This window comes from Panthera pardus, unplaced genomic scaffold (genome assembly GCF_024362965.1).
Source record: "Panthera pardus isolate Hobbes unplaced genomic scaffold, ASM2436296v1 HiC_scaffold_21, whole genome shotgun sequence".
Taxonomy (NCBI): Eukaryota; Metazoa; Chordata; class Mammalia; order Carnivora; family Felidae; genus Panthera; species Panthera pardus.
In genome coordinates, this window is record NW_026526777.1 from 51,461,366 (window position 1) to 51,488,410 (window position 27,045).

Consider the following 27,045-nt stretch of genomic DNA (forward strand, 5'->3'; position numbering starts at 1 on the left):
ATATTTGTTGAGTAAATGTTGAAATGAAGACCATTAATGGAAAAAAAAATTGAAAGAAAACAACATATCTTTAGAGAACTAAGAAGAGTTCATTTCTCCACCATATCTATTCTCCTCTCTTTCTTAGCCTTTGTCTCATCTCATAAATGGTTTGGGATTTTAAAGACATCACAGAAAGATTAAGGGTACATTTGTCAAGGTTAGAAGGTCCTTAATTCATTTGTAAAACAGTTGCATTATTTTATGTGTTAAGAAAGGTGGGCTTTTTTTTTTTTCCTAATTGAAAAAAAAATCTATTAATGCCAGCAGTGGAGTGCTCAGGGGAATGGAAAATCCCAGTGTTTAGCACTGCCTGTGGGCCCAACCTTCGAATAAAATAGCAGAGGCCTGACCCATTGATTGTTGCCTATCCCTGCAGAGCATTTTTGAAAGAGAAGGCCATTGCCCACAATCCAAATTTCCTCTGCAACTGAGTGAAGTTCCTATAAATATTGCCAAATATGCAAGACAGGGGACCCTGTAATAAAGGGCCTCAGGTCTCCTGAGCAAAACCACAGGGTCATCTAGAGCTTTAGGACCACCTTTGCTGGAGCACCCTTTAGTCTAAGGCAGTGTAGGAGAAACCAGGGGGTGGGGTGAGGTGGGGTGGGGCCCAAAGGTGTGCCCCACCAACTTGTTTCTCTGCGCTGTCAGGGACTGTGGAAAGACAAGGATGGATGACAAGGAAATCCAGGCCAGAGCTCTCTCTGTCTCCCCCTTCCCCAAAAACCCAACATGGAGGCTGCTTCTCCAAAATCAAGATTCAGTGGTTTTCTCAAGCTCCTTCCTATGAAAGACTCTGTAGCTGGTGCCTAACAGAGGAAGAACTATATTATCTAGTCTGTGACCTCTAAGGAAGGAATTATCTAAGGGCCCTGAGGAAGGTTGGGTATTAGATATAAAACATGAAACATTTTCAATTGCTGCTTGTCTGCTCTTTGTCGTTGTTTCCCCAACACACATTGATTTAAACTCAATCTACAGCACTGTGATTTTTTTCATATCTCTATTACAGGATTAATCGTGTTGTACTATATTACTTTGTATGTCTGTCTCCACCGCTGTCTGGGAGCTACTCAGTGGCAGGGACAGGGTGTCTATGTGTTTCTAGTACCTAGAACAACCCTTGAAACACAGGCAGTGTAGTGAACCAATTAATTCATTTGTTAATGGGTCAACATAAGGAGGAAGTAAAGGAGGTCAAGAATAGAAGGGAAAGGAATGGAGACCAGGATAGATGTTTGATGAGCAAAAAATATACCTTATACAAGGGACTTGGGTGGACATCACACCAACATGATGAAATGAAGAACAATCCCCAGGTGACCACAAGCCTCAGGGGATCAAAAGCGATGCCAGTTTCTTCCCAAACGATGGGCCAGGTTAAGTCAGTCTGCAACTTTTTAAATTTAAATAAATAAATGCATCAGTAAAGAACCATGCAAAGGGCAAGAAGGAGGGGATTTCAACAGAAACATCAAAGGGTGACCTTTAAAGTAGAAGCTGGGCAAGAGCATCTGGGTTTCCAGGCCAACTGGGAACATCAAGCAGCCTTGGTGATGAAGTGATGGAATATTCCCACAGGAAGGGAAAATGCCACTGAGGCTCCTAGCACATAGCAAGCTCTCAGGACCCCTGTCCTCCCTCTCTCTCTCCTTTCCTGACATACTTACAAAGAGTCGAGATGGGCATATCTCCTCCAGGAGTGCTGGAGGGGAAGGTCTCTGAGGTGTATCAAATTTTAAAAACCCCAAGTTGGTGAAGAGAGACTGCTAGAAAGGATTATTTCAAGAATGGAGAAAGGAGCTACTGCAATACGGAGACCCTGTAACATAGATCTGCAAGCATCCCAAGGAGTCAAAGGGGTATTGTTTTATAGGGAAGAGCAAACCAGGCTAGAAAGAGCCAGGGCTGGGGACATCGGCTGGAAGGGTGGCATGATAGGGCAGTAGAGCAGGGGATGACCCCAAGGCCAGCTTATTATCAGGAGGGGATGTCATGGAGGTGAATGCTGACCAAAGTTCGGGGATGTGGGGGAGAGAGAGAAGCTTAACCAAAGTTTGATAACTAGCACTTTTTTTCCAATTGATCAGTGGGGAGAAATGGTTCAGCTAATCATTTATGGCAGAGAATGGGAATTGAGAGGATCTGTGTCTAGCCCTGACATAGGTAAACAAGGGGGGCATCCGTGAGTCTTACCTAGGTTATCTGAAGAAGGGTGGATCTTTCCCGAAAGAGAAAAGGATGGGATGTTTCTTACCTTCCCTGTTTTCTGGGATCCAGGGCTTAAGTAAAACTCAGCACTGACAGGTGTAAGAAGGCTTCTTTACATTTATCCCCTGTCTGCAGAAACCAAGGGGGGTTTTGTTCTCCTAAGGTGGATGTTTCTCCTAAGGTGGTTGGTTATGTTATTTGTCTGGAATCAAGCTTTTGTTTATGTTCCCAATCTTCAGAGTATTTTTGACTTGAGTGCATTTGATTAGGTGTTACATATGTATCCAAATTTCCATAGGTATATGATCCTGGTATTATGTTCTCATTAGCAAGACTATCTCCGGCACGTGACAATCCCTCAAGCTCTGTCCGTTGACTGACTTTTTATAACATCATTTAAGTTCTGTTGGTTTTATCTCTGTCTCCATCAAAGAAAACTTCTGATTATGATTTGGCTTCTCTTGTAGTTTGACTACAGGGAGACAATGCTCTAATCATGGAGCATTTAATGCTCTGCTTGTATGACAATTACTTCTCATTGTAACTTAATCAGCTGGCCTTCTGACATTTACCTCTGCCTCACAAGCATCTCAGTTAACACGAGTGGGCCCAGTGTCACCTGGCTAATGACAGAAATTGTCCCTATGCCTGCAAAGTAAAAGCCAAGTCCCAAGAGTGTGGGGATATCTGCAAGGTATTGCTGAGGATGACACATCAGATGACACCACTACCAAGTCCAGCTGCCATTTTCTAAAACCCTCAAGTGTCTTCAACCAAAGACCCAAATCACCTCAACCTCAGCAGGTACCAGACAAAGACAGAAAAGACGGACCCCATTCCCAGTAGGGAATCTTCATTGATCTTCATTGATCTTCATTCCCCACTCATTCTCTTACCTCCATAGGCAATGATTCTAACGTGTTTGATGTGTGCATATGTTCTTGCAAACTACGTGTATTGTCAATCCACATTTTATATATATGTAAGTTGAGTTGAGTAATCAATTTAACTCAAGTTTTTACTTTCTCTACTTCATACTGTGCTTGGAAGCTCCATCTGGGTTACTGTATGTACATTTAGGCTACAGCTTCCTCTAGCTGCAAAGTGTTCCATGGTGTACATGTTCTATGTGTGGCATATCCATTCCTCAGGATAGAATCTCAGAGAATCCCCACCACACTGCCCAGCAAACAGTGCTGTAAGGAGGGGTCTAGCACGTGCCTCTTTGTGGACCTCCAAGAGAGTTCTTCCAAATGTATTCCCAGAGCAGATTGGCTGGGTCCTGGGTTGTGTGCGCTCCATTTGACTGAGGATTGTTCTCTAGAATGGCTACACCAAACTATGCTCCCACCTGCCGGGCTTGAGGGTTTCTATACCCCACATCCATGCCAATGCCTGGTGTCATCTAGCTTTATAATTTGTCACTCCCCCAGTTTAAAGTGGTGTCTCATTATTTTACTTTGCACATTTCTGATTACTAATGTGTTTGAACAGCTCTTCTTATGCTTATTATGCTTTGGGGTTTAGTCTTTTTTATTTCCTATTCTCATCCTTTGCCCATGTCTCTGATAGATTTTCTGTATTTTTGCATTGATTTGCAGGAGGTCCTTATACATTTTACACATCAGTCCTTTGTCAATTTCAGACATTACAAATATTTCCTCCCAATATCAACTGTCAATTTTATCCATATTGTTCATAAATCCTTAATTTTCAATCAGATTCAACTTTTTTTCTCTGCCTTATGCCTTATGTTTTTAAAATTTTAGGATGTTCTTTCTTTACTCCAAGATCACAAAGCAACTCTCTTACATTTTCTTCCATCAACCTTTTCCTAATAATTGTATTTAGTCCTTTAATCTGCAAACTCTACTTTGTGTTGATGCTCATTTAAAGGAATCTCATTGTGTTTTTCTCCAGAAAGATATCTGCAGCAAATGGGTAAGCAAAATAGGTTTATGAAGTTGATGCCATCTTGTAAGCAATCTGTCTTCACCCCATTGATTTCTAGCACCACCGTTACCATATATTACATTTCCATAGCAGTGTGTACTATCAGAAAGTTTCTTGATTAGATCCACTTGTTAGAGAATAATATGACGACAGAAGATTTCTCGAATATAAAAACAACAAAGACCTCTAAGCCTTGTAGTGCTTCCAGGATGGGCTGTTATGGAAGGAAAACATGTGGGGTCAGCAAGTCTCCTTGGATCGCTGAGTAAGGCACAAGGTCTTCAGGCTCTGCTGTCCTTTCTCAGACTACAGAACCAACCGGGCTCGGCAGCAGCAAGTGTTAGTTCGTTGGCTGTAGTGTGTTTGAAACTTTCATAATTCCTCTAAGGATAATAGCTCATGCGCCTTAGGAAAACCTCACAAAGTAGTTAGTGTCATCCCAATTTTACAGATGAGGAAATTGAGGGGGAAGGGGACAGGGGCTAATATAACTTACACCAGTCAGCCCAGAGCTTGATTTGAACCTATATGCTCAACTCCACGGCTGATAACCCTTCTAACCACTATACTGCTCTTCATGTCCATTTTTATTCTTTCAAACAATGTTTATTGAGTTCTGACAATTAAACATTGTGCTTGGGGGTCTATGTACTTGGTGACTCATCAAATAAGAATTCTGTCCATCAGGGACATTCAGTCTGGAAGATAAGATGTATCCACAACAAGTACAATCTAGTGGGGAAAAGCAGAGGTGCCTTAGAGGACCATTAAGTTCTATAGTTGCTCAGAATTGGGAAGAATGTTTCCCACCTACTTTTTCCAAGAACCAACCCATTAGACTTCCATGTATGTTGTAATCACATGTCTGAGTGTTGACTACAGGGTTGCATAAGTGCTTAGTAAAAACCTAGTCCTTCTAGGCTTTTAGGAATAAAAGGAGATAGTCTCCATATTCTCCATCTTACCTGAAATCTCTTTCTCTCTCGAGCTATTTGCCAGTTTGGTATTTCACCTACAATCTCAAGGCTACTCAGTCTCAACAATCCTCTACCATTGGCCAAAGCACAGTTTACACAGAGGCCAGAAATACTGGAAATATAGAAAGGAAGTAACAGAAAGAAAAAAATGATAGGTGGATATTTTATTGGCAGAATGAACTCTACTAACTTTTCAGATTTGGGATCCCAGAGGCAGACCCCAGAATGAGGATGCGTGTGAAAGTGGCCCAGGAAAATGTAGTATTAGAGGGAGGGAGCAGAACAGGGAGGAGGAGGAAGCCAAGGAAGGAGATATTTCAGGCAAAGTCCATCTCAGTCTGAGTCTTCAGGGGAACTCTGGAGGGCAGGCATGCAAGAGTTTGTTCAGACTTGAGACAACGTTGCTTTTGGGCTCCTGCATGCATCAGGCGTTGGCTAAGGGCCAGGGGGACGTGAGGTGGTGGAAGATAACCTCCCAGACAGCCCAGGTGGCCAGTGGGCTGTCCTTGGAAGAGAACTAAGCATGGAGAAGTGGAGGCTCACAGAAGCTCAGGGGGGGATGGGGCCTGGGCAGAGCATCAACAGTGCCTCTGTGAACAAGAGCCCATGAGGCATCTGTAAATCAAATTCAGGAACTCTGTCAGCTTGTAGCCATTCCTAGGGAAACTAGGAGTCCCTTCTCAGTTTACAGGTGAGGAAGCTGAGGCACAGACTGATTAATATATTTTCCCAGAGTTACGTAAACTAATTTGTGACAGAATTACAATTTTGGGTTCTTAAACTCAAGTCCAGGATTCTTTCAATTGCATCTCACCATCTCACTTCCTTGCGAGGACCACAGTACTGAGAGCTCAGAGAAGCACGTGCCAACACAGCAGGCCATGTTGTTCATTGCGGGTACATCACTCTCTGCCAGAGGCTGGCTTCTTTCAAGCCCAGCATCCATCCTTGAGGGCCCTGCTGGCCCATAGAGCAGCCCAGTAGAAAACAGACTGATCCCCTTAACAGAAAATCTGACAGTCATCTGGAAGACTTATCTGGGTAGTTAAGGAAACCTTGGCGCCTGAAGAAGGCACTCAGAAGATGACAGGTCTGAATAGTCTGACAAATTTTTATTGCCCCCAAATCTCCAGTCCCGTAAGTCATGACATAAATCTTAGCCCATATCAAATAAATGATTGTCTGTTTAAGAACGAAAGGGTGGATGAAGCAAAGTGCACACAATGTGCCTTTGCTTCTTCTTTCCCTCAGCTCCATATCAGGGATTTTTCCATCCAGGACTTCACCTAACCCTTCCCAACACCGAATCTCTCCTGCCAACCCCCTGATAAATGGCTGGGCCAAAGAGCAGAGAACAATCAGGGGTTAAGCCTGCTTTTGAAGAATTGTAAGGACAACCAGGCAGGAGGAAAGAAACTCTGAAAGATGAGAAAGGCTGTCATGCTTGCTGGTTGGGCAGATGAAGTGACCAGCCATTCCTTAGAGCACTAAAGATTTATCAGCAAAAGGAAAAAACAAATCAGTTGGCCAGATAATCTTAAAAGAAGGAAAGGAAAAAAAAGTAATGCAAGTGACTAAGGAGATGGAAAAGGAAATGTTAAGAGGTCTTGGTCTGCCATGGCACAACCTGTGCTTCCTTCATCCTTGCACTTAACAGACTGAATGATAATTGTCCATTTGCTTATCTGTTTCCCTGGCCACAAATGCCATGTTCCTGGTGACAAGGACTCTGTCTTTTTCACTCACGCTTGATGTATGCCAGGTCTAGCACAATGTCTGGGACACAGCAGATGCTCATTATATATTTGTTGAATGACTGAGAAAGTAAATGAATGAACCAGTGTTTTTTTTTTTTTTTTTTAATGCCAGTGTTGACCAAGGAACAGCACTACACACTTAACCTCCTTGAATCATATCAGTCTCCCAACAATGAGACAGATATTATCAAGGTCATTTTGCAACTAAGAAAATTGAAATTCAGAGAGGTTAAACAGCTTTCTTGGGGCCAGACAGCTCATAAATAGAGGAGCCAGGATTCAGGGTAATGTCTATCTGACTCTAAAGCTTATGGTTTTTGTTGGATTTACTATTTATGTACAGACAATTCTTTATGATGTGAGGTCTGACTGCCCTATCTGAGAATGAGCTATTATCCACTCTCCCTCTGTTGCCTACCATTTTGTCATTTGACCCTTTGCCTATACTTCCTCCATTTGGTACACTGGAGGAAAAAAAAAAAAAAAGATGAAATCCAAGCCAACCCATTAGTTATACCTTGTCAAGATCTTCTCTCTGGGTGTTTCATTTGTGTATGGTTTCTCCTCCCCTGGGGGCTGTAAACTCCTTGGGGGCAAAAGCCACATTTTGTGCATCTCTGGCCACCCCTCCCTCAGGCACTTATAGGTATGATTTGAGTCATAGTGGTCGTGTCACCCTGGTTGGCTCACAGCATAGGGTGACAGAATAAGGGTATCGGGGACTCAGGGGGCCGTGACACGTACATGGGAGTTGCACTGGAACCGCCTTTGAATGCCCCCCCCCCAAACAGTCAGTCCATCAGTTGTACACAAAATAGGCTGGTTCTCAAAGGACAAACGGGGTGTAAAGGGAGAGGAGGGGAGTGAATGGCATAAGTGTAGGTTCTTGAAAAACTGGAGCACAGTGGAGTCAGCCGGTCTGTCTCTTACTCCCTCTCCTCTCTGGGCAGCCAGATAGCATCGGCACGAAATAGTGTTTTTTTCACTGTGCCCTGCTTTCCTCCTGTGGTCTTGGGTGACCTTTCCCAGCCTGAGACTTCCCAACTGCAAAAGGAGTGCTGAGGCTAGCCCAATTCTCTAACCCAAAGCCCCTGGGAACCCCATGCCAGCTTTTGGTGTACCTGTTTCCTCATAGGACTGGTGAGGTGCTGGGATGGGGGCTCCTGTGAAGATCAAAAAGTGCTGAATTAAGCTTATTATTAGCACTGCACCTGAACACTTGGCCTGCTGTCGGGTCATCCATCTTGCTGGGCTGAAGGGATGGAACATGATTAATGCAGCTGGTTAGTGGGCTGGCCCACCTCTGCCCATCTCCTCCTTTGGATGCAGTTTGAAGAATTCATTAGGAAAGGGGCAGCAGGGAAGGGGGAGGGCTACACCGTACTAATCTCCCTCCCTCCCGACCTCCTTTCAGTTTGGCTTCCTTAACCAAGATGGTCAAGGTTGATCAGGGTCCAGTAGGTCCTCATGGTGGGCACAGGAGGAAATCAGCCCTGCTGGACCACTCCCAAACCACTTAGCAAGGTTAAAAGCTTTTCGGTGCACCTTTAATCTACTCACTTGAAAATAAAATGAGGCAAGGGAGCCTGGGTGGCTCAGTCGGTTGAGTGTCCGTCTTCAGCTCAGGTCATGATCTCACGGTTCGTGGGTTTGAGCCCCGCATCAGGTTCTGTGCTGACAGCTCAGGGCCTGGAGCCTGCTTCGGAATCTGTGTCTCCCCCTCTCTCTGCCCCTCCCCCACTCACACTCTGTGTATGTGTGTCTCTCTCTCAAAAATAAATAAACATTAAAAGAATTAATAAAAAGAAAAAAGAAAAGAAAACAAGGTAAATTAAAAGGGGCTTGGTCTCCTATGCTGGTGCTGCTGGAATCTTCTCTGGCTGTCCCCTGAGAGAGGTCTATAGTCTAGACACATGGGCACTGGAGTAGGTAACTTCAGCGCAGTGTGGTGAGGGCAGGGCGCAGAGGTGCTGGGAAGAGGAAGGGTTTACCCCCACCTATCTGGGCCTCCTGAAAGGAGTAAACAGGTGCTGGGCTGTCTTGAGGGTGCCCCACACCTCGTGGCTCACGGATGCTGAGTCCAGAGTGATCCACACAGACTGCTAAGCTGCCCCCACCCCCTGATTAACCCTGGGACACGGGCTATGTGAACAGTGGCCGCTACTTAACTGTTAGAATCACTCTCCGTGGTCACCCTGTGATTTTTTTTGTTTGAATTCTTTGAAGCATCATTTTGGAATTCTGGAAAAATCTAACACTTCCTGCCCCTACTGGTACCAATATATTAAGTGACTGCCAAGACATGGGAGACATTAGCAACCATCTCCCAACTAAAAAAAAAAAAAAAAAAAAAAAAAATTCTTTATTAATGACTAGGCCATCTTTCCAAGTTTTTATAAATTTGTACTGACCCCTTCCTATTTCCTTTGGGAAGGAGAGCATCTGGGCTCAAAGCAAACTCATTTTATTGATTTCTCAGGTTGGATAACTTGACACTAAACACCAAGGCAAGGAACCCAGTTATCTCGATGCTTTATGTACAGGAAGCAGGAAAGACTAGAAAAAAAGGTCTCTGTCTCTGGAGCAAGAAGATTTATACTTTAGTGCCAGGTCTACAGCATACAGCTGGTGGATCTCGGGTAAATCACTTTTGTTACCTACCGCACTAAAACAGACAAACAGCACACGTTTACTGACACCAACTTCTATTACCACGCTATTTCTTGTCCTCTCAGTACTAGCGCACATAATTTTCACCATTCCTTTATTTCATTGTTTGTGCATTTATTTATTTATTCTTCCCTCATTCCAGGAAGGATTTGAGTAAGATTACAAAAGAAAAAAAAAAAAACAGAAAAAGGAAAACGAGACTAAATAAAAATATATGACACGGAAGATCAGTGCCCTAAAATACGTGCCATAAAGTTCTCTTTATTAGAAATAGGCTGTGTGTTAGCCTGAGAGCTTTCTAGTGGCCAAATGAAGTCATGGGACCTGGAAGGGAAAAGCATCCTAATCATTCTGGAAAAAAGAAAGAAAGAAAGAAAGAAAGAAAGAAAGAAAGAAAGAAAGAAAGAAAGAAAGAAAGAAAGAAAGAGAGAAAGAAAAAGAAAGAAAGAAAGAAAAGCATTTTTCTCTCCCTGCTTCTGAGAACTGACAGAGATTTCTTTCTTGGATCCTAATAAAAGAACACTGGCACCTGTAGCAGCTGATGTCCTCCACATCTTCACAACAGCAAAGATGCCAGTCATGTCTTCACTGTTACTTATATTATTCCTCCTGCAGTGAGGACACAGAGCCAGCACGGTTACCCTAGCAGGGATCTGTGAATGATACCTTACAGGACAGAAATTAAAACAAATGTGCTGCGAGTATGTATCCGTCTGCTTTAGGCTTGACCTGATAAACTTGACATCGTTGAGATGAGTCATCCTCAAAGTAGCTCTGAACCTTACAGCATCAGCGTCCCCTGGGGACTTATTAGCTATGCAAATTTTTGAACTCCACCCCAAGGCGAAACTGAACCGGAAGCTGGGGGTGGGGCCAGAGAATCCAGGTTTTACCAAGCCCGAGGAAGTGAGTGTTAAGGACCAAGGGACTCGGGGAGGGCTGAGTAGATTGCATGACCTTCTGACGATGACAGGAACACTACCTTCTGCCTCTGATCCTTTGATGATAATTAGGCAGCAGCTAGTTTGAGGATTTATTTTTTTGGGCAAGAGCCCGGAGAGCAAATACTTATGTTACCAGTTAAAAGCAGATCCATAAACTTCCAAAACCACTCGGAAGGAAGTCTGGTTGACACCCTGGTAACCTCACCATGTCTCCCCAGAGGTCCTTGGCCCTCCCTGCTCTGTGCAGAAGGGTGCCAGGGTAGGCCAGCAGGGACCCCGAGGGTCTCCTCCAAGGCAGCTTCATTAAGCCCCAGGCGCTTCGCACCCCCCCCCCCCCCTTTCAAACGTTGTTGCCTGTTTTGGATGTTTATTTGCTCTTTCTTCTTTCTTCCCCACTGCCCCTCCCAGCTCTAAAATTCTGTCATTATTCCATCATAGAGAAATAGAGTAAGAAGGAGCCCTAAAGCTGAAAGGGACTGTAGAGATAACGTAATAACATCATCCTCATTTTACAGATCGCAAGTGAGTGGATGGCAGGAACAATTCCCTTGTGTATTGCTTTACGTGGCACACAACACGTTCTTGGGGGCTCTTAGCGGAATCTGCTTGTTGACTGTATGTAGTGTTTCATAATTTTCACACGCCTGATAACATTTTATCCCTACGAACACTCGCAGAGTATTATTATCCCCATTCACAGACCAAGAAGCTCAGGTTTGAGCAGCTGGATGTTTGCTGAGGTTTCACAGCTTTTAATATTACAGACCCAGCCTGGAAACTAAGCCTCTCGACTTGGCACTCTTACTTTTCCCTTCCGCCATGTGGCATCTCCCCATAGTGCCTACAGCCATCCATGTTGGTCACACACTCCCCAGACACATAAACCTGTAACTGACTGAATGTAAACAGGGGTCAGCCCTGGTCAACCCCAGGATGAAACAAGGGCCTCAGCATCTTCAGCGACTCCAGATTGGTGGTACGACCTTGCCAAAACTCGCTCTCTACAGAGCGATTTGAGGGGGGAGGGGAGGGGTGGTTTTTCACCACACTCCTCTGAGAAGGGTAGCTACTGGACTATCAAAGTCGGCTAAACACAAACTGAAGATAAAGGAGATGAAGGCATTTCTGCATTTTCATGTTTCATATCTGTAGACACATTTCTCCACACATACAAATACGGGTAAATACACAGAGGCTGTGTGTCATTTCCAATATAGGCAAAGTGATTTGATCTGATCAGCAAAATTAATCTAAACAAGCCCTGCATAAGGTAGCAGAAAGAGGACAAAATGTCAGATAAAGAAAATGCAAGAAATTGTTTCAATCAAGATCCCAGCACAGATTCAGAAGTTCCTTTATTGCATAAGTGAGTGAAATGCCTTACCCTGCGCCATTATCCACAAGCACCCCCCCCCCCCCCAACCTTTTTGGGTCGAGATCAGAATTTTCTGTGACCTTCTCAAAGGTCATAAGGCTGCTGGTATCCTACTGGGTGCCTTTGTAAAAATTAAGAAAAGACACTCCTTTCTCCAGGCTGACTCAGCCCCAGCTGAGGGGCATGCTTTAGAGAGTGGAGCATGAACTGAATTTCAACTCCTACTCACATGTGAGGTGGCCACTCTCGTGCAGGATGCAACCAACTTAACCGTACACGGCCGTCCTGTCTTTATGTGCCAGTCCTGTGTGTACTACGGCTGTGGAGCCATCCAGTTCAACAAGGTCAGCATCTGGGAGTGCAGCTCACATATGGGCATAAATAGAAGCCTTACCTTCTGCTGGGCCAAATCGTCTTTAACTCAAGTAGATACTGTTAGCCAAGAATGACATACAAGACCATGTTTACAGAACTATCCCACACACAGGGGGAGATCATTTTTTCCAACCTTCTTATTTTATTTTTTTTTAACGTTTATTTATTTTTGAGACAGAGAGAGACAGAGCATGAACGGGGGAGGGGCAGAGAGAGAGGGAGACACAGAATCGGAAGCAGGCTCCAGGCTCTGACCCATCAGCCCAGAGCCCGATGCGGGGCTCGAACTCACAGACCGCGAGATCGTGACCTGAGCTGAAGTCTGATGCTTAACTGACTGAGCCACCCAGGCGCCCCCAGCCTTCTCATTTTAGAAGACATCTTCATTAGGCAAGTCCAGATTGATAGTAATAATACTAACGATTCTTTTAGTAATGGCTAATGTATTTTTAATGTTGACTATATGCCAAGCATTATTCTCAATACCACACGTATTAACTCATATAATTATCACAACATCTCTAGAAGGTAGTTAGCATTATTATCCCCATTGTACAGACACAGTTCTCTGAAACACAGAAAAGGTCAGGCACCTGCTCAAGGTCACAGCATAGAAGTGGTAAAGCTGGGATTACAACCTGAGTCCAGCTCCGGAATCTGTGCTGTTGAGTACTATAATCACTATGTAAAGTGCTCAAACGTAAAGGACGCCAGGATAGGTAGGTATGCAGTCAAATCGAAGTCCTAAGGAGGGACTCTGTACCATCTGGCCCAGCCCTCCGCCCTCCTGTCAAACAACCCCAGCGCCCGAGCCTGGGGCAACCTATCCAAGCTAAGGGGTTGCCTCCTTTCTGAATGGTACCATCCTCTTGCCATGAAACCACACTGCCCTTGCTATCTGGGAAGTGAGTCTTCTGGTCTCAAGTAGTACAGAAAACAGTTGTGAGACCTGTTGTCAGGGAACCTGCCCACCGGGACTTAGAAAGAAGCCTGGGCTGTTCCCAGACCCTATCTCCCCGCTGGGTCGCACCCTGCCCCCTGGAGCAGGAGGAGGAGGAGGGGGCCGGACCCATTACTGCTGACGTATGACAGGTGCACCGCTGCTGTGACCCCATTAATCCCGTGCGCTCCGTTCAGCCACACGCAGGAACTACAGACCCCGGAGTCCTCACATCTTCGCATAAAGCTCTAATGGCCTGCTTCTGTTGTCATGACAACTCCAACAGCTCCTCAGAGTCCTCTAAGTACCTGAGGTGAAAGCAAAGGGGGCATGTTTGCCTCGGTGGGGCCACCGTGCCGTTGCCCCTGTGGCATTGTTGTGACGTCTCCGCCAGGCAAGGAGCTCCAGAAAGGGAGGAGCCTCTGAACCAGCCCCCACGGAGGCTGGCACCGGCACCCCCTCCCTCCTGCTACGAGACCCCCAGACCAGCCTCACATCTCTCCTGGGGCTGCAGCCTGCCCTTAGGAATTGCTTCTGGGTAAACGGAAGGCCAGTGAGGGGTGAAGTTGGAGGCCACTATCCATTTACTGGATGTGTGACCTCGGGGGAAGCCCTTTGGCTCCTGTAGCTTGGAGACACGGAGTAGCTCAGAATGCATCAGGTTTCAGGGCATTCAGGTTTCATCTCCTCTGCTAAGGCTTCCTGTGCTGGGTGTCGGCCCACCTGCAGCTTACAGTTCCTTAGAACATTCTAGAAAATGCGAAGATTTAAGGGTCTTGAGATTTGTCACAGATTGACAAAGTGATTCACATGCCACCGAGTGTTTGGTTGCCTAGATTAATGGGTCTTAGTCAGAACTTGGCTGTTTTGAGCATCTTCCCTTAGGGTGAATATACATGCACAACGTTTTAGTAAAATCTCTGGACTAATGTCCTATGGGACCCATATTCTGTCCTTGCATGACAGGCTTAGAAACTAAATGCAGAGTCCCTACCTAAAAAAAAAAAATGTATCTGTATTCATGTTGGCCTGTAGTTTTAGACTCTCACAGTCTTTTAAAACTTCAGTTCTAACATCCCGATGCCCTGTTTCATATCTGCCTACCATCTATATGGTATCTGTACGTTTAATAGGCACATATTCTATGCTCATACCCAAGGCCTTGAAGGCATAAAAAGCATGCTGATTAAAAACCATAACTGGATTTCATTAACATGAATTCATGCAGTGCTTAATATCGCCTTTATTTGTGTCCCATGAAAAATAGCAACATTAATTCCAGTGAGTTGATTTGTTTTTATTTTTTCAATGATGTAACTAATGAAGTGATCTTGACCAAGTCACGTAACCTTGTCTGGCTTTTAGTTTTGACGAATGTGCGGTAAATAATAGTTTAATTGAACTGAGGTAAGGAATTGAGCTAAATGAGGTCTACAGTGAAATCACCGGTAAGAAGACACCTTGCATTTACATGGTGTTACTTCCTGAGAGATGTTCATACATTTGGCCTCCGGAAACTATTACTTTTGTTCCCAACTACACGTCTCATCCACCCAAAGCACGGATGTTGTAAACAGCTTTCTATACACTGTGCCCTTGTGTGATCTGTAAGAATTATTAGATGATGATAAACATGAGGTCCAGAAGAGATGACCAAAGATTATGTTTTCTTGAGAACCCCTTGAAAAGTTGGATGTAAAGACCGTAGCCGGCTCAACGGTCTGCTCAATCTTTACCGACTCTTCCATCTATTCTCTAGGGAAGACAGAATAGAAATGAGAATCCTGAGCCTTGAGTAGTAATATTACTACAGAAGTCAGTAGTTCCCATTCTTATTAAAATTCATCATCTTCCCCATGCTCCCCTCCCCTCCTCCACTGCCATTTACTTTCCTTTGGGGTCAGGCCAGTTGCTCTGGAGGTCAGTGTATCTGAGCTAATTTACATGATTGGTCCAGTTAATTACCCCTTTCCCCATAAATACACTCCCAATACACCCCTCAGCAAGATTTTTACCTCGGTATCTCAATCTGCCTCCACCGAAAACATCACCAGGTATAGATACCCACTGCCACATTTGAAAATGAGCTCCAGTGTCTCAAAAGGAAAGGAAAGCCTCTGAAAATTCAGCCCTTGGGTATAATTGAAACGTTAGCACGGCCAAGTGCAGCTGGATGTCTTGGGACTGAAGTGGCATTCACGCATTCAGTGATATTCACTGAATGCCTCCTCTGTCCGCAGTGCCCCCAGACAGCTTCCAGATGGGAGGACCCAGACATGGTTTCCCTTTGCATGAGCCTCTGGGAGGCCTGCAAGGACACGTGGGGGAACAAAGTCACTGCTGACATCCCTTAGGAAACACTGTTCTTCACATGAAGCTCCATCCAGCATTCTGTAGACCAGAGCTCCATTTCCAGCCTGGTGGGGACCTGGCCTGGGATTATGGGCAGCTCGTCTCATCCCTGCCCCGCCCAAGGGAACCTTGTACCTCAGGGATAATCTCTCTTGTCATTACCTGCCTCACAGGGAGGTTGAGAGGATTTAATGAGATAATGTTTGTAAAGCTTTTTGAGTCCCTCAGAAGAATGAATGGAGCAATGCAAATGCAAAACATCATTATTATAGTGATTACAGAAGCACACTAGTCACAGGCAAGGGGGAGAAACCCTGATTCCATTATAATCTCCTATTTCTGAGAGCTGATAACATTCTGAAATGTGCTTCCCTTTTCCAGCTGAAATTCTCCACCTTTATAATCCGCTCAGAGGCAAAATGTTTGGGGAAAATTTTAGAAATTTCTCTTTAGTCTCCTTTGAGAAGGAAGAACATTAAATAAGCACACTTTGCCTGCTTACAAAGGAGCTGTTTTGACCAAAATCATTCAAAAAGCCTCAGCTTTATGACTTCAAATTTAGCTGGTCTTTAGTCCCCACTGAGATAAATGGAGCAGTGTTAAATTTGAAAGGGGAAAATTGGTTTGGCAAAGTTCTAATGTTTGATGCTGCCATTCAAGGGTTGCTGAACAGAGGCCGCTTTTTCCATATAACGAAATTGTTTCTTTCTAGAGAAATTATTCCAACAGGTTTTCCCACACTGGAAAGTGAGGTTTGTTATTTTGACAATAATTCATCCTTCTAATTTAGAAAGATCATTTATTTTCAGAAGCCTTTTAGGGTCCTTTTTCTTATGAAGAATCAGTCCCTGAGTAGCAGAAAAGACACTATAGAACTCACTGTAGGTACACACTGTAGGTGTCTCAAACTGAAGTGATTCTGGGGGCCTGGCAGGCAATATGATGGAGGGAAGTAGGTCAGGCATCATGACAACCAAGTGTGGCCTCTGAAGGGAGGACAATCTTCTTCCTTGTACTCTTTTATGTTCTGGAATGGGGCCCTGCAACCTAAGCTGACACAAGACAGATTACAAGGGAAAAACTAACAAAAGTTTATTTTTATTTATTTATTTATTTATTATTTATTTATTTATTTATTTATTTATTTATTTATTTTAAAAGTAGGCTCCACGCCCAATGTGGGGTTTGAACTCACGACCCTGAGATTGTCTACCGACTGAGACAGCTAGGCACCCCTACAAAAGTTTATTAGCACACGCATGGCACATGCACATAGAAGGAGTAGGTGATGAATAACTCACAGGGGTAGTTGGAAGTTGGGGCTTCTAGAACATCTTAAAGAAGAATGATAATTTTGTAAAGAAGTGATAAGACCAAAGAAAAGGGACTTAGGCTTTTGGGGGTGGCACACTGTGGAGAGGTAAATATGTGGGGGAAGCTAATGGAAGATAAGGATTAGTCAAGTGAGTTTGTATAAACTCTTTCCTGGTGCTGGCTAGTCTTTGCTAGAAAGGCTGTTTTGCCTTTGTTGCTGTGGGAAATGTGCAGGGGGCCACCTTCACCTTCAGGGAATTTATGCTCCCTTTCAGGCAGGGAGGGGGGCAGCAGAGAGCTCAGCCCATGTTTGCTTTCTCTTAGCTGCATTCAATTTAAAATAATCCTCGTGTCAGAGTGGGCCTATTTCAACGTGGCATATTCTGAAGCTCTTCAGCTCCATGTTGGGGAGAGGTAGCACATAGAGGGCATTATGGGGGACTGGGGAAGCTGTCTGAAGGACCCACCATTCTTCAGCTCCAGCTACCTCTTGCAGCACAGAAACACAGTTTTCCACCAGTTTTACAAGAGAAACCAAAAATCAACACTTCCATAAACCATCTACCAATTTTAAATATTATTCACAAATTTTTTTTCTTTTTAACACTGTGTAGCCAAAGCAAACAGCTGGCTCAAGGGAATTGTTTTCAACCTTCGATTTAAACTCATGTGGATTTTCCAACCACAGTGGTGGGAAAAAATGGGTTTTTCTGTATGAGACCCATAGATTCTTATGATAACAGAAGAATCGTAGAATCCTGACAATTTCCCCATCTCCATCTTGGTATTTCCTTTCCTTTTCCATGGGTTGCTTAATTTCTCTCTCTGTACCTCAGTCTCCTCATTTACAAAATCAGTAATAAGAGCACCTGCCTCATGGGAAGTTGTGAGTAATAAGTGAGAAAATATATAGAAAAAGCTAGGACCCTGCCATATCAGGAGCGCTCAGTAAACCCTATGTTTTATTATTGCTTCTTATGTATGTATGTATGTATGTATGTATGTATGTATTTTTGGGAGAGAGAAAGAGCACAAGTGGAGGAGAGGTAGAGAGAGAGAGAGGTAGACACAGAACCTTAAGCAGGCTCCAGGCTCTGAGCCATCAGTACAGACGACCATGCAGGGCTTGAATCTACAAACAATGAGATCATGACCTGAGCCAAAGTCAGATGCTTAACCGACTGAGCTACCCAGGCACCCCTATTGTTTCATTTTTAACCAGTGGGACCAGGGCCTGAGAATCAAGTTCACTGTCTCTCTTGGCTGTAACAACACTGTCTCCACTGCTTAATTCACCTCAGTCCAATCCAACCTAATAATTTTGTGGGTTCATTACAAACTTAAGACCAAGAGGATGGAACAGACTTTTGAGAGCCAGCACTCCTGGCCACTGGAAGAGGGGATGCAGGTGCAAAGTCAGCTGAGTCAGGTGCAGTCAGCTGATGCAGGTGCAAAGTCAGCTGAGTCAGGTGTAGTCAAAGCCAACCGGGAAACATCTATTTTCCAAAATGTAATCTTTGATGCTAAACTCTTGCTGTGGGGGAGGCACGGGGTAGGGGAGAGATCTCCAAGAGGGGGCTTCATCTGCGTTCCAGTTTAGACACATTCTTGGGCTCCTTTGCTGTTCGCTTTTGAGGCTCATTTATAAAGTGAAAAGACTGGCCTGGACAACTTCTAAGCCTCATTCAGCCTTCATGTGTTTTAAGCAGTGAACAAAACAAAATCCCTGCCCTCATGTAGCTGACAGTTTTGCTTTAATTTTCTGAGTCTGGCTTCTCTTTGCATCTTCTTCCATGGGACATACTTCCTACCAGGGCAGAGGCAATTCAAATACCTATTGTCGATAATAATTTTGATCCTCAAAGAGTTTGTATCTTACTTGAAAGAATACTGTTATATACCTGAAACACATAGCATTACAAGAACAGGAGTTTAGAAAGAAATGCTTTAAGAGGTAGAAAAAGGAAGCATAATGTAGAGCAATGGTAGTAGCGGAAAGGTTGAATAATGGGTAGATTCTGAAGGTCCGGACAAATGAGAGGTGGAGAGGGCATTCAGGGGGATGAGAGCAAGAGCAAAAACCAGGAGGTGGGAGAGCATATTAAATGTCTGGGAGGACTCTGGTTTTTCTCTATACTGACTGATCTATAAATAGAAAGGAGTGAGGGGGAATAAAGGTCAAAGAGGCATAATTTCTATAGGGCCCCAGGTTAACATTTCCAATCCCCCCACCAGGAAAACTGGAAAATTACATGATACAGTTTGCACACTCAGCATTTCCCTGTTCCTTTAGAAAGTGTGCAGGGGGGCTCAATGAACTTGGGGAAGAGAAAAAAAAATTTTATGTCAAGAAACAAGAATCTGCCTGGGAGCCTAGTTGGCTCAGTTGGAAGAGCATGCAATGCTTGATTGTGGGGTTGTGAGTTTGGGCTCCACGTTGGGTGTAGAGATTACTTAAAAATAAAATCTTAAAAAAAAAAAGAGAAAGAAAAACAGGAATCTCCTAAGAGATGCTATAGCAACAGGGAGGCATAAGAGAAAACAGAAGCCCCTCTTCTGTTGGGTGCTCCCAAGATCATCACGTAGCTTTAGGGGTGAACAGTTGCCACGGAAATTAAGTCTAATAAAAGAAATTCAGCACCACTGCCAGTCCCAAGTTCTGGAGTCATGAAAGTGAAATATTTTGCCTGCACTTCATCTGTTTGGGAGGGCACTCGGTGCTGCAGAGGGGAACTCAGGGAACATTTCTCTATCACAGAGAAAACAGATGATCCTGGGCCCTACTTGCCATGCAGAAGACGCCCACACATCTCCTCTGCACAGACAAAGGAACAGAGGACAAAGGCCAATGGGGACCCCAGGCTTGCCACGGACAAGATCTGTGAGAGACAGTCTCCTTTAAAATGCAATTTTATATTGGGGCACCTGGGTGGCTCAGCCGGTTGAGGGTCCGACTTTGGCCCAGGTCATGATCTCATGGCTCGTGGGTTTGAGCCCTGCCTCGGGCTCTGTGCTGACAGCTCAGAGCCAGGAGCCTGCTTCTCGGATTCTGCGTCTCCCTCTCTCTCTGCCCCTCCCCTGCTCACACCGTGTCTCTCAAAAATAAATAAGTTAAAAAAAAAAGATTTTTAAATGCAATTTTATTGATTTCTGTTCAGCCAGTAAAGGGAGCTCATTGATAAGGGGATTGACAGCCAATCAAGCTATGCCAGTGTAACTCCTAAAACTTGGGCTGACGGAGGTGCTGAGTTTCCCGCATTAGACTCTATTTTTGCAGGAGCTATTTGCCCATAACACCACTTGGTAGACATCAGGAGAGCCTGACACAGAGGGGTCTCTATCTTTCCGCTGTACTTCAAGGGTCAAACTGTTGGCATGGGTTGGGTTATGTTTGTGTGTCTGCACACTCTGTGACTTGTCTATGTCTCCATTTACTGCCTCAGTATGGGGCTTGGTTTACAAGGATAGCGTGAACAGTGTGAAGGGCTAGTTGGAGGGTGGGGAGCTGACTTGAACTCGGCCATGACTGCCAGCAGCATCCTCCACCACTGTCACAAGTATAGACATTAAGTAACAGCAAAATGCTTTCTCTGCCAATACTTTAAGCTTCGAGATGAGTCCCCACACCTGCTGCTTTGCAATCACATTGCTACCTTTAATTCCTTCCATAGAGAAATCCTGCCCCTCTCTATACCCTTTAGAAGAGATTCAACAGGTAGTGTCAAGGGAGAAGCCCAGTCAGAAAGATACAGTGAATAGGTGCTTCCTTCCTGCTGTGGCCAAGGACAGCATGGAATTGTCTTCCTGCACCTACGTGAGTAGATACCCCCTAAACATCAGCCAGAAGCTACCAGAAGAGTAAATACTCCCCCTGAAGAACTGGTTGTTTGGCCATCTCGAGGAACAGGCAGGAGGGGAGGAAAAGATGGGGCTTTAAAAATCACACCCTGCCTGAAACTAACAATTTCTCCTTCCCCAATCGGGAACACTAAGCCCAAGAAAAAGGGTGGCTGGGCCCTTGTCAGGCTCCAGCCCTGAGCTGGGACCTTGAGGGAGTCACTTAACCTTGGTGAACTTCAGTCACCTCATCTCTAATACCCGTGAGGCTCTACACTGAATGATGGTTAATAGCAAAGGGAAACAGTGATGTAAAGGGCAACGGGGATCGGCCCTCAGGAAAGTGCTGCCCAGATAAGTGATGGGGAGAGAGTGAGCACAAAGACCCCCTCGTGCGGCCCCAGCTGGGAAAGTGAGAGAGACACCAGCTCCTCCAGCCAGGCGCCCCTCAGGTTCCCACTGGGACGAAGTTACCTACAAGGAGTGTCATCCAATGGGTGCCATTAATAATCAGGCCAACAACATACACACATGCACTGGCCCAGACAGCCCGAGGTATGGAAACTCCTAGCTATCTGTCATTACAAACTGGGGAAGGAAGATACTAGCTGCCTTGAGTCAAGGAGGTGCGCTGAGCCCTGGAGGACAGTCCCTCTGTAGCAGGTATTTGGAACACAGGTGGGCGGAAAGCATCTCTGCAGAATGAGGCCACATCTGGGGTGTATGGATGCCCCAACCACTTCCCGAGCAAGGCACCTTCAAAGGGACCAGAGACTCCACCTTGCTCCAGCCTGGTTCCGGAGCTCATCATCCCCACAGAAGCTAGGAAAGCCCCCAGGCAGGCACACTCTCTCTCACTTTCTTGCTCATCTTCTCTTTCTCAGGAGACAGAGGCCGTGTGCTTCTGAGGACTTTTCTCTTCCAACCAAATCTCAGGAATCATGATGGACAATGTCCCAGGCACACAGGGGGAAGTATTAGTACAAAGTCTGCCTTTACCTTGCAGACAACTGGGGCCAGGAATGGGGAGACTGGAGCCCAGGGATTTGTGGCAGAAAGACTAGGGAATGTGAGATCACTGTATACGGTATTCTCACACACTGTACCCGCAATACATGCTCAGGGGCCATCATACAGGCTTCAGAGGAGGGAGTTCTTTATGAGCACGGAGGGAGCGGTTGGCATGTCCCGGACACTTCCTCATGCCTTGCCCACGGTGGGACCTGGGGTGCTGGAGAAGGCAGGCAGGGAGGGCAGCCCAGGCAGAGTGAAGGTCAGGAGGCCGGCCCCAGCTCCAGGGGCTTGCATAGTCCATGGGAACAAAAGGAAGGTGCACTGTCCTCTTCCTCTACTCAGTATCTTCCTTATTTACTCAAACACATTTCCCTTTTGTATACTTTAGTGAGTTGAGAAAAATAGAATTAACAAAAGTATTTCTCTGCATAGTTCCCTTTTTGCCATACTACCTTATTTTCTGTTTCTGTTTATGTTAAAAAAAAAAAAAAAAGAAAGACTTCTCATGTAGTCTTAGAAGATGGCATTTACTCTTGACCTTGGAGAACATAAAGAGATTTTATGCCCTTGAGCATGGCAGAAGGTGGGGTAGAATGCGTGTTCCCCTGGTCTTTCCTGGGCTGGGCCAATTTGGGGCCAGGATCCTGGTTACACATTCCACTTTGCTTCTAAGGGGTTTATGTGGTTCCGGACTTCAGTTTTTAATTCTGAAAAAGAGAAGGGTTTAGATTAGATGAGTTTCAATGTTATTCCCAGCATTAAGGTCAATGACTCCATTGTATCATTCATTCATTCATTCATGCATTCAATCATCATTCGATAAATGTCTTCTGAGTATTTACTGCCTGCCAAGCCTTGGAAGTGCAAATATGAGCAAGTCACACTCTGGCAAAGTTAGCAGATCACATACACAGCTACAGCTGCCAAAAGGAAAGCTACTCTGGGAAGCAAAGCAAAGAAGCAGCAGCCACGGTCGGTCAAGGGATCAGCAGCCAGGGGTCAGTGCACAGCCCTAGAATGACCAGAGCATGACAGTGAGAACTCTATGGGTGTGAGGCCTGAACCAGGATGTCAGGCCAGAAGGCAGCATGGCCCCAGCAGGTTTCAAGGACAGGGTCCCAGCTGCACGTATGGGACAGCTAGCTGTGAACGTAAACCACTAAGAAGGTAGCCACGGCAGCCTCAGACATGAGCGTCCTGTTACCATTTCTGAGGCAGAGCATGGGGGAGCACAGGGCTTCAGGCAGTTGGAAGAAGCCTAGTGATTGAAGCTGATGCACAGAATGACAGTTCTGTAGGGAGGGACAGCTAGGTACCACCAGAGACTATTGAATTAGAACAGCTTCCAAACCTACTTCAGATGGACCTGGTCTTAGCACCTGAGAGCAGGGCTCAGTCTACACGGAGGATAGATGCTTCCACCTGGGATAGAGAAGAGCTGCAGAAACTACGACCAGGTAGAGCCTAAGAAAAGAAGTATGATAGTGAAGGTGATAATAATATGGCAATAATAATAACCAGCACCTGAGCTAACAATGATTAAGTACTTAGAATGGGCTGAGTACTTGCTAATGATTTTATGCTAATTATTCCTTATAGATTTCACAATAACTCTATAAGAAAGATATGATGACCCCCACTTTGCAAGTGAGGAAACAGAGCCTTCCACAGGTGCAACAACTTAACTTGCCTTGAACTAGTCAGGATCACCTATGTAATGCCACATAACAAAAACGTCCCAAATCGCAGTAGCTTAACAAAACAGAAGTTCATTTCTCATTCATGTTGAAGAGAGATCAGCAGGAGTCTCTGCTTACCCTTGTCACTTAGACTCCCAGGCTAAATTAAAATTGACACATGTGTCCTCAATTGCTATGGTTGGGGAGCGAGGGAAGAGAGTGTGGTAAATTTTCCACTAGCTTTTACACCCCCTCTTCTACATCACTTCCCCTCATACCCATGGCCAAAGCACCATGGTCACACCTGGCTCCAAAGGGGCTGAGAAATCCAGTTCTACTGTGTGCCCAGTTAAAGAATGGAGGTATTTATCAACAGCCCTATTACTGTGCATACACTAGATGGGGAAACCAAGTTTAAACCCATGTTGGCTGACTCCAAAGCCCGTATTCTATCCTCACACTATTCTAGAGGAGAAAGTCTCCTGACCCCTTCATGTCCTACCCCTCACTGTCCTTACCAAGCCTCTTCCCCTCCCTTCCCAGGCCTCGGGCGAGGAAACAGGCACGGGGTGATTGATGGCTCCCAGCAATAGTTTGGAGAGATTATCTAACAGCATGTGCTAAAGGAGCCATGGCTGGGAGGCTGCTCATAATAGCAATTGAAGCACTAGTTTCTGCAGGGCTTGGAGTGCCAGGGTCTCGAGGGCTTATTAATCCCATAGCAGTCTTGGGAGGGGTTCATTGCTGCTGTTATTTATACCTTTTGCTGTGCTCATCCAGCAAAGACAGTCAGCTGGGATTATGTTCCAGGGAAATGGAGCCCTGGCTCCATTCCAAGTGAGGGCTGCAGAGGACTCTTCCTTCTAGGTCAGCTTGTAGACTGCATTCACAGAGAAGAGTGAATGGAAGCTCTTACATCATAGAGATGCAGACATGCACATCCCATCAGAGAGGAGGATATGAAGTCTTGGGATTTTGTGAACTCCTTTAGCACTAAAATTAAGGGCTACCTCCTCTTGATGTCCCCTCACAGTCCACAGGGACTGAGTGTGCCTTCCTTGAAACCATTGTCCTCTTGATGTCTGTCCCTGCACCTCTTGTTAGTTACCTGGTTTTATTTTCTTTTTCCCTATGACATGCCCTGTCTGCTGCAATTAAAGTGAGTTTTTCACAGCGCAGGTTATGACTCATGCTTTGTGAAGACACACAGAGCACTGAGCACATGCAAGGTATTCAGTCCATGTTTGCAGCCCTGTCTTCTGCTCGCCTCTCGGAGCCTACCTTCGGCCATTCTCCCTGTGCTTTCACATCGCACTCCTGCCAGCTGTAAGGAAGGGCTCATCTTGCCTTTGCATCCGTCCTTCTGTGAGCACACGTTTCCTTCAGTCTGGAGTGCCCTTCTCCTCCCCGTTGCCAACTCCCCACCCCAGCAAAGTGGATCTGTCCCTCCTTAGGCCAACACTGTCCCTTGCACATAGTTCCATTACAGAAATTTTTATGTTTCAATTAGCTGTTTACCTGTCTTTCCCAACTAGCCTGAGAACTACTTGAAAATAGACACATATCTTCTTTATATTTTGTACCCTCGTGTTCTTACCAATGTCTGGACGGGACTAGTGGGAGGTGAGTGAGGTGTTTGCCTAGGGAGCAGAACTTAAGGGTGGGTGGTGCCAAAACTCTCAGTAATGAAAATAGATAATATTTAATGCAATGTGTTTAAAAATCAAAATTAATGCAAAAGAATCTGAGATGAACAAAACATTTACATTTTAATCTTTTTTTAATGTTTATTTTGAGGGAGAGACAGAGTATGAGCAGGGGAGGGGCAGAGAACGAGGGAGACACAGAGTCCAAAGCAGACTCCAGGCTCTGAGCTGTCAGCACAGAGCCCAATGCAGGGCTTGAACTCACAAGCCGTGAGATTATGGCCTGAGCCAAAGTCGACACTTAACCGACTGAGCCACCGAGGTGCCCCACAAAACATCTACATTTTAAATAAAGATGGGATCAATAAGAGTATCGTGCTGGATCATACTGGAGCCTGAGGCAAAAGGAAAATTCGAAAATACTGATTTGTCTTTATTTGGGTGAATAAGCAAGTGAATAGTTGGAAAAACTTTGCAGATTGAACTGCCAGTTACCCAAAGTTTTAGTATTTATGGTGAGAATTACCCTTGTGTGTTTTCCAGATCCTTTTTAATTCTATTTTCTGCCTGTGGTGCAATCAGAACCCTTTCCCAAGTTGAGAGAAGAGGAAGACACGCAAAACAATGCCCCAACTCCAGTCAGCTGCATGTATCTTACTCGGTTAGTCCAAGCACCTTGCCGTGGGTCGAAGACTTGAGACCCATCCATGGTTTGGGTGTAAAGACAAAGAGCTACCTCCATCCCCACCCCCAGATAGTCACTTTGCAAACAGAAGGCTTTGATCACTGGGGACAGACACTGAGTAAGAAACTGGATGTTAGAGTAAATCCACGTCCTCCACCAGCAACACAGAATGTGTACCCCTGGGGGGAAAGTTGACGTTTTGGGTTGAAATTAGTTTTTTTGGGTCTTTTACATATCATTGTTGTCATAAATAAATGCCCAAGAACTGACCCTACAGCCAGGTCTGAAACCACTCTTGTCCTTAGTTGAAGGCGTTCATGTGGGATATTTGGAAAGGCACCGGGCCCAGGATGAAGAGCTTCGTTTGGGCCCAGCTCTGCTCTCACTAGCTGTGTGACCCTGACCATGCTATTTAGCCATTCTGAGCTTCAGATTATTCGTGTGTAAAAAGAAGGGGTTAATCTGCAAGATTATGGTTTTTAAACCCTGTACTATGAGACCTTAGGGCTATAAGAAGCTCTCTTAGGGGCCACAGATAGAATTGTGAAGCTCCCCTGTTTTATCCAGAGCATCCTGATTTCCATCACTTATTAGATTCCCATGCAGGATTTGTTTTTAAAAACAGGGAGAGTTCCTACTGCTTATAAAAAAAATGATGTAAAACACTGGTCTAGATGATTTAATAATCCTACCAGCCATACTATGTGATACAATCTGTTAACTGCAACCTTCAAGAGTGACACATGTGCTCTAGCTGTGTCCAAAGGATATGCCCCCAAAGCCTGTGGACTAGGAGGGCCCAAGGTAGAGACACACAGAGAATGATGACTTGAATTTCTTCATCCTTCTGTGGTATAAGTGCCTTTGTTTCAAGAACTCACTCAAAATTAATCACACTGCTATTGCCATAAGTTTTGAGAGAGGTTACTAAGATCTAGTCCAATGACTTATTCAATGCTTGAATCCCTTCCTTCCCATCCCCATCAAGTGGTCGTGCAATGTCTTCTTGAATTCCTCCAGTGACTGTGAACTCACTGCCTTTGGTCATAGATGATTTGAACCCCTGATTCATAGTGATTGACATTTTTAGATCATGTAGGACAAGCCTAATCTGTCTTTATAGAATAACCCTTCAAATATTTGAAGAGAGTGGCCACTGGCTCCTCCTCATCTTCAATTGGTTGAGCTAATCAACCTGGCCCTTGAGCTCTTGTCATTCTGGTGTGCGTTTCACTGTGCAGGTGGCCCTCCCTATTTCCTCTTTTACTGGACAT

General features: G+C 45.0%; 1 protein-coding gene and 1 long non-coding RNA gene across 2 annotated transcripts in view; one reads left to right on the plus strand and one right to left on the minus strand.

Moving 5' to 3' along the window:
* The window catches only part of TNR (tenascin R), a 413,085-nt gene that overhangs the window by 125,521 nt on the left and 260,519 nt on the right, over positions 1-27,045 (plus strand). The window lies entirely within an intron of this gene.
* On the minus strand, positions 22,270-23,226 carry LOC109253019 (uncharacterized). The gene is made up of 2 exons (XR_002074207.2): positions 23,117-23,226; positions 22,270-22,468 (listed from the first exon to the last, which is right to left on the minus strand). It is a non-coding gene; the product is annotated as an uncharacterized LOC109253019 (long non-coding RNA).